The sequence below is a fragment of the Pungitius pungitius genome, chromosome 1 (genome assembly GCF_949316345.1).
Source record: "Pungitius pungitius chromosome 1, fPunPun2.1, whole genome shotgun sequence".
Taxonomy (NCBI): domain Eukaryota; kingdom Metazoa; phylum Chordata; class Actinopteri; order Perciformes; family Gasterosteidae; genus Pungitius; species Pungitius pungitius.
Window position 1 is genome coordinate 20,973,828 of NC_084900.1, and position 8,063 is coordinate 20,981,890.

Consider the following 8,063-nt stretch of genomic DNA (forward strand, 5'->3'; position numbering starts at 1 on the left):
ACAGCTGAGGGCTGCTGCCTCCGTAGTAATGAATGTCACGAGGCACACTTTAATAAATTATCCATGCATGTGTTTTACTTTATTAATGGCCTCAGAGGAAAATCACAGGCATTTTAATGCATTTGATAAAACATGGCAGCCTTTTATACATTTATTCCTGGCATAAATGTATCACCATCTCTGTTTTCTTACCAAGCCTCCCCATCTCTCTCGTTGCATTTTCCTCCAGACCAGACGTGCCATCTTCTCCCTCTGGATCAGTTACGCCAAATGTACCCCTGGTTGAGGGGACTTTTTTCTGGGTGAAATATGATTAAAACTGATTCAACCTGGGACTGTTTGTTATTATGACTTCATCGAGATAGGACACTGAGCTCACAGGAAAGATTCAATCAATAGCGTTTTTCCATTAAGGTTAAGTATTTGTGTTGTGTTTTAGTGTAGGGCATGGACCCAAGCGCAGCACAGAGGAGTCACAGGGAGGTCTTCTTAGGGAGAAAAATAGATTTATTTGCAGACAAACAAAAGGGTGCCGAGGACAGGTCTTTGTCAGGAGCGGGTACTTGTCTTGGAAGGCCAGCCAGCAGGTAAGTCGGGTCCCGGTACTCTATGGCAAAAAAGATTGGACAGGGTGAGCAACAGAGTCTAATTCGCATAAACAACCAGTCTGTACGTATAGCTACCACTCTGATGATGGAACGATCTGGCGGCGAATGGCATGAAGACCCAGGTTTACGTAGGGCTGTCCATGATGGTAAATCTCCGTCAGCTGTTTCAGTCACACCCTCTGCAACAGAGCAAGGGGGAGTGGCCTTCTGTTGACAGATCTGGGAAACAAAGGTAATTCGAACAAAAACATGAGGGGGTGCTGGACTGACAGTTGACAGCATGACAGTACCCCCCCCTTAACGGGAGCCTCTAGGCGATTTTCTTGGCTTGTCCGAGTGGGCCGTGTCAAAGTCCCGGTCTAGGTCAGCATCCAGAATGCATGAACGAGGCTCCCAAGACCTCTCCTCTGGACCGTAACCCTCCCAGTCCACGAGATACTGAAAACCCCGACCTCGCCGCCTAACATCTAGTAGTCGTCTGACTGTATAAGCAGGATGGTCGTCAATGACCCGGGCGGGAGGAGGAGGAGTGGCCGGAGGGGACAGAGGACTGGTAACAACTGGGAGACATGAAAAGGTAGGGTGAACCCTGAGGGACTTTGGGATGATGAGTCTGACTGTGGAGGGGTTAATGACCTTCTTAATTACGTATGGGCCGATGAAACGTGGTGCTAATTTTCTAGAGTCTGTCTTCAATGGAATGTCCTTAGCCGACAGCCTCTGGCCTGGTGTATAGTTCGGTGCCTGGGTTCGGTGTCAATCAGCAGTCCTTTTGTTTCTCTCAGCTGTCCTCAACAGCACTGCCTGGGTGTCCCTCCAAATCTTGCAACAGCCAACTCCTCCTCGGCTGGGAACAATGGGGGTTGATAACCCATCGATCCCTCGAATGGTGATGCTCTAGTGGCAGCAGTGGGTAGAGAGTTGTGTGCATACTCTATCCAACTTAGTATTCCAGGAAGATGGGTTCGAAGCGGCCATACAGCGTATGGCAGCCTCCAGGTCCTGACTAGCCCTCTCATTCTGTCCGTTAGTCTGTGGGTGGAATCCAGTTGAGAGGCTGACCGTAGCTCCCAGGGCGTGGCAAAACGACTTCCAAACTTGCGAGATGAACTGAGGACCACGGTCGGAGACCAACGGAATAACATGAAGGCGGAAGACATGATTTGTTAAGAGGGTCGCTGTCTCATGGGCTGACGGAAGCTTGGGGAGGCCAATAAAATGGGCTGCCTTGGAGAACCGGTCCACAATAGTCAGTATCGTGGTCCTCCCATCCGAAAGAGGTAGGTTGGTGACAAAGTCTACACCTATGTGGGACCAAGGACGACCAGGCGTTGGAAAGGGGCGGAGCAGCCCCATCGGTGGTCGATGAGAGGCTTTGGCCCGGGCAAACCGGGCAGGCGAGGACATATCCCCTAGTGTCCCCCTCCATGGCAGGCCACCAGAATGTCGTCTGGGGAGAGCCAACGTACGACTAATCCCTGGATGACACACAAACCGAGAGGAATGTCACCACTGCAGGACTTCAGAGCGGACTGACTCCGGAACAAACAGCCGATTTGCCGGTCCTGTGCTGGGGACTTGGTCCACGTCTTGCGCTTCCCGAACTGCTGCCTCCACCTCCCAGGTCAGAGCTCCCAGCACAAACGATGCGGGCAGGATTGTATCTGATCCCCTCAAGGACTCCTCTACCGTGAACTGGCGGGACAGGGCATCCGGCTTAATGTTCCTTGATCCTGGACGGAACATGATGGAAAAATTGAAACGGCCGAAAAATAATGCCCAACGGGCCTGACGGGGATTAAGACGTTTAGCTGACTGGATGTAGGCAAGATTCTTGTGGTCCGTCCACACAATGAAAGGTCTCCTATCCCTCCAGCCAATGACTCCACTCTTCCAGAGCCAACTTTACAGCTAGAAGTTCCCAGTTACCGACATCATAGTTGATCTCCTCTGGAGACAGGCGTCGAGAAAAAAAATGCACATGGGTGCAATTTTAGTCCAGGTCCGGAGTGTTGGGAGAGGACCGCTCCCACCCCACTTTCAGACGCGTCAACCTCAACAACAGATTGTAGAGAAGGGTTTGGTTGTACCAGAATGGGCGCAGAGGTGAAGCGGTCCTTCAATAAGACAAAAGCTCGATCTGCTTCAGAAGACCACTGGAAAGGAACTGCAGGAGATGTAAGTCTGGTCAAGGGAACAGCAATTCTCCTGTTGTCCTGGATAAAACGGCGATAAAAGTTGGTGAAACCAAGGAACCGTTGCAACAACTTCCTGGAGGAGGATTCCGGCGACTCTGCCACCGCTTTAATCTTCTCCGGGTCCATCCTTACCTGTCCACTCTCAAGGATGTAGCCGTGAAAGCCCACAGAGTTGACGTGAAACTCACATTTCTTGGCTTTTACCAACAGCTTGTTCTCAGAAGCTTCTGGAGGACCTGCCGTATATGAAGTTGATGTTCTGAGAGGTTACAGAAAAAAAATCAAAATATCATCAAGGTAAACAAAGACAAACCGGTTCAAAAAATCTCTCAAAACATGATTCACCAACGCTTTGATTCGCCTGAGCGTTGGTCAGCCCAAAAGGCATTACCAGGTATTCAAAGTGGCCATTGAACCCTGTCTTCCACTCGTCTCCTTCACAAATTTGTACCAGGTGGCATGCGCTTCTTAGGTCCAGCTTGCTGAAGATGGTGGCTCCCTGTAGGGGTTCGAAGGCAGAACTGATTAGTGGTAGAGGGTACTTATTCTTAACCGTGATGTTGTTCAAGCCCCGAAAGTCAATACAGGACGGAGGGTCTTATCCTTCTTCCTCACAAAAAAAAACCCTGCCCCGAGAGGCGAGGAAGATGCTCTGATCATTCCAGCGGCCAGTGAGTCATTAATATAAGTCTCCATTCCCTCTCTCTCAGGTCGTGACAGGTTATACAAGCAACTTGAGGGAAAGGTGGAACCCGGTAGCAGCTTGATTGCAGTCATAACGACGATGCGGTGGCAAGGAGAGAGCCCTCTCCTTACTGAATACCTCGCCGAGGTCATGATACACCGTAGGCACCAAAGACAGATCAGGAGGGGCAGACTCTGGGAGAGTGAAACTGCCCCCGGTTTGGGGCAACGCAGACTGTAGGCGGGAAGAGTGGCAGAACTTACTCCATTCGCTGATCTTGCGGTCCAGTCGATGTGAGGGTTATGTTGCTTCAGCCACGGATGTCCGAGAACTAGGGGGGTCTTAGGAGACGAAAAAACAAAAAACTGAATTACCTCACGGTGGTTACCAGACGAAATAAGGAGTAAGAGCTCAGTGCGGTGGGTGACAAGGGCTAGGGATTTTCCGTCTAACGCACACACACAGACCGGAGGAACTAGTGGTTCCGTTCAGATTCTTGCCTGAGAAACCACCTCGGTGTCCAAAAAACTCTGCTCAGCACCCGAGTCAACCATTTTACCACAGAACAAACACTCATCTGCTAACCCGTGGAGCCAGAGGAAGAGGCAGCGGAGGACGGTCAGCGCAGCGCGTCTGTCACACTCACCTGCCAGCTCGATCTTCCACACCTGCCCCGCATCCACAATCAGTCACTCTCCTGCCTTCCACTCCTGCTTCACATTCACAATCAGCCCCGCTACATAAGCACTGCACACCCAGCCTGTCATTGCCAGATTGTTCTTCGCGTCATGCAAGTCTCTCCAGCACTCTACCTTGGACTGATCTCCCTGTTTCAACCCTGTTCCCGACCCGTTCGTTAGTGATGGCAAAGTGAAGCTTTCCAGCCAATTGTATTGAAAACTCTATGGTGACCTCTGCTGTTGAAAACTTGTAGTGCATGTTTCAAATGGCCTACCAGTGTATTTTGGCCCAGTCTCTGTGGGTTGAACATGATTATGAAAAGTTGAACCAATAAATACATGGATTCCTATATGAATAAAACTATTGTTTTTCAGGTTTGAATTGTGTCCTTGTTTGTGTATTTCAATTCTCTGTACATTAGGAAGAAGTAGAACAAACACTTATCTATGTGATCATACTAGCAGAAGAATTAATAGAAGATTTATATATGTAGTATAGAGTTATATGTAAGCAATATCATTTAAAATACCAGCAAGTACTTCCTACTGCATGTGCACTTCATGGCAGTCATAGGGACTGATGTGAATTGTTTGAATCTGGAATGTGGGAAGTGATTTACAGAGGAAAGGTCAGTGGGGCAGTGATTGTGCTTTTGGACAGGTTTGTTATGACTGGACACATGAGATGGGCCATGGAATTATTATTGATTTTTATTGAGAAACACAATTTTCTCTACAGTATTGGGGTTAAGTCGGTTTCTTTTTGCAGAAACTATTTCCCCCGCCTTAGAAAAAACACGCTTACACGGTACGGATGAGGCAGGGATACTCAAAAGATTACAAGCCAATACAAATAGATGTGGGTACACATGTTTGTGTTTGACCCAATATTTCAGCGGGTCTTCACTCCGTGGAATGTTTGGCCCGGCCAAATATCTGGTGGTCTCCACAGTGGCATTGGCTGACGCACTTCTCACCGTCTTCTTCTCAAGAACTTGGGTGTCTAAAAGATCCCACAGTCCTGAAATGGTATAGGAATGCATTAAGATGTATATTATACATATAAGCAATATATTGACAGTAGGTCGTTACCTGAGGAATCAGACGCTGAAGGTGCATCTTCTGAAGTTGATGGTGTTTCATCATGTGAGGGTGCAGGATCAGGTGATTGTTGCCTTATCACAGTCACTGTTTCAGCAGTAAGTTTTTTTATGGCATTTTGCTGGTTTGTGGGGTTGCAAAACCCCATCGTTTTGAAACGAGGATCCAGGAGCGTGGCCAGAGCGTGCTGTCCAGCCAGTTCATAGTTTAGAGCTTCTCGTGCATTAGGCCTAGTAAATGCTTTCCCAGAACTTTTGCCATTTCATCAGTCAGCTGCCTTTGCTTGGCTGGAATTGTGTGGCGCAACATCTTTACCAAGGGAATTATTTTAGATCCAGACACGTGTTTCTCTGTAGAAAGCTCGACTGTTGCTTCTTTGAGCGGGGCCAAAAGTGCAATGCACTGACCAATACTGGCATACTGGTTTGAGGTGAGTGGTGACACATCTGTTTGCAGAGAGGCCAAGGCTGCACCCACTGGCTCTCTCTGCTCATACAGCCTTTGCAGCATGTCCAGGGTGCTGTTCCATCTTGTTTCCACCTCTTGAATGAGTTTTGTGCATTGAGCACCCCTTTGCTTCTGGAGACAGAGAAGGCGCTCTCTAGCTACAGTGCTAGTTCTAAAGTGTGTGGCAATATCCCTTGCCTTAGTGCGGACCTCCTCCAGACCAGGTGTTAATTTCATTGCTTTCTTCACAACTAAATTCAATGCAGTGGCTGTGCCTGATCTCCATCATGGTACTACACAAGGTCATGTTGGAGGCCCCATCTGTGGTTAGGCACATAACTTCGGATTTGGGGATTCCCCATTCCTCCATTATGGACCCTTTCACAGAGGCAATATTTGAAGCCGTGTGCCGCTCCCCAAACTTGGCAACTGCCAGCAAAACAGTAGCCAACCTGTCCTCTTCATCCACAAAATGGCAAGTGAAGGCCAGGTACGGGTCCATGTGGATGGATGTCCACATATCAGAGGTCAAAGCCACAGCAGTAGCCTTCTGGACCTTTTCTTTGGCCTTCTTTCACCTACAACACAACAACAGGCCGTTGATACATAATATATTACCAATGCAAGTACTTTTAAATGAGTAAACGCTGGCATAAAATTAATGTATAAACATATATATTTATAACAATTGTACCCACCATGGATGCTTGCTGCAGCTTGACCAGCCTCATGCTTGGCACGAAAGTGCCTCAGCATGGATGAGGTGTTGTTGTTATAGGCCAATTGCTGATGGCAAACCAAACATTGGACCCGACAACACAATTTACAAAGGTATGTATAGTTTAACTAAAAAACACAAATAAAAATAAAGATCCATAATTAATAAATAATTACACAATACAAATGAGTCATTTGGCCTGCCTATTGCCAGCCTTGTTAGAGGAAATCAAATCAAAGTGCTCCCACATCTCAGAGCGACCTCTCTTTGCCACAGGTTCCATTGTAAATTTGCTCTTTGCAACTAGTACTCACAACAACACTGACTTTGACTGTATCAAACAAACCCGAGCCTGTTTCGCGCCCATTTGAATCAAATTGAAGCGGTCACGTGACTGTGCGCCCGAACGAAGCTTCGGACGTCACTGATGACGTCACTGTGAGCGGGGCCGAAGCTTCGGACGTCACTGATCACGTGATCAGCAGAGAACGAACCAAGCACCGATACATTTGCTTCGTCTTGCACTGGTTCATATTTCGACACAAGCTTCGAAGCAGGAGGGTCGGAGGTAACAACACTACCGTTCGTCTGTCTCCGCCCCGGTGCCGACCACGAGTCCTGCCTGAGCGCCTCGGGTTTCTGTTGCCTGCTCCTTGGACTGCCCGGCGCTTCTGCTCCTGTGCTCCGGATCCCCGACCGGCCCAGCGATCGCACCAGCTGTCTCCCGGCATTTCCTCCCCGATCCTGAGGACCGAACTCTGCTCTGCCTCTCATTGTGCCCGAACGCCTGCTGTTAAGCCGTGTTTAATAAAAGCGTTAACCAAACACTCCGTGCCATTGTGCTGCATTTGGCTCCGCCACACGCTCGTGTCAGTACAATCTGGCCACAAAATGGAGCCAGCGCACACCGGTTCAACACAGCTGGAGCGTCACATGTCACTCGAGATTTCTGGCTCAAAAAAACCTGACAGCTTGACCGCTTTCACTTCCATGGCTTGATGGCTTTTGTTCGGCATGGTTTGTCTGAGCGAAATAATACTTATATCACGGTAATATGCGCGGAGCATAAAGTTAAGTACAAAATTTCAGGACAAATCTGCATGGAATATGTTCTTACTATTACACCACACACTAATGTTGTTGTGTTTGGAGTACTTTTAAGTAGTTTAGGGCTTATTGTTGCCAGGGGTCTGAGGTTGAAAACAGGGCTAACCAAGCCTAGCTATGAGCATGATTAAACCGGTTGTATTTCGATTTCTATGTCTTTAAGAAATTTATATTTTTTTGCTGCAATGGTTTGGTGGTTATTTCGCAATAACTTTGGCAGGCTTTGTCTGAGAGAAATAAGACATTTACCACTAGAATCAGAAAATATTATTAGAATGATAGAAAATGGAAAAGCAAATGGAACACTGTTGATGATTTTAAAACTAAACATCTGAGGTGCCCATGAGTACACTTCAGCCGGTTATGATTGATTTTAAAATTGTATTCCTTTTATTTATTTTTACACATATACATATTCATTTTCATTTTTGTTCTTGGATACATATGTTTGTAAATTAATGGTAACATACTGCCATATATCGTAAAATTACCACAAAAGTTGTTATCCTTCGATATCCT

At 47.5% G+C, this 8,063-nt stretch overlaps 1 long non-coding RNA gene across 1 annotated transcript; it reads right to left on the bottom strand.

Annotated features, from left to right (window-relative positions):
- Positions 1–433: 433 nt before the first annotated feature.
- LOC119222623 (uncharacterized) lies at positions 434–7,671 on the bottom strand. Its single transcript, XR_009956655.1, has 3 exons — positions 6,418–7,671; positions 5,264–6,297; positions 434–5,192 (listed from the first exon to the last, which is right to left on the bottom strand). It is a non-coding gene; the product is annotated as an uncharacterized LOC119222623 (long non-coding RNA).
- Positions 7,672–8,063: the final 392 nt, after the last annotated feature.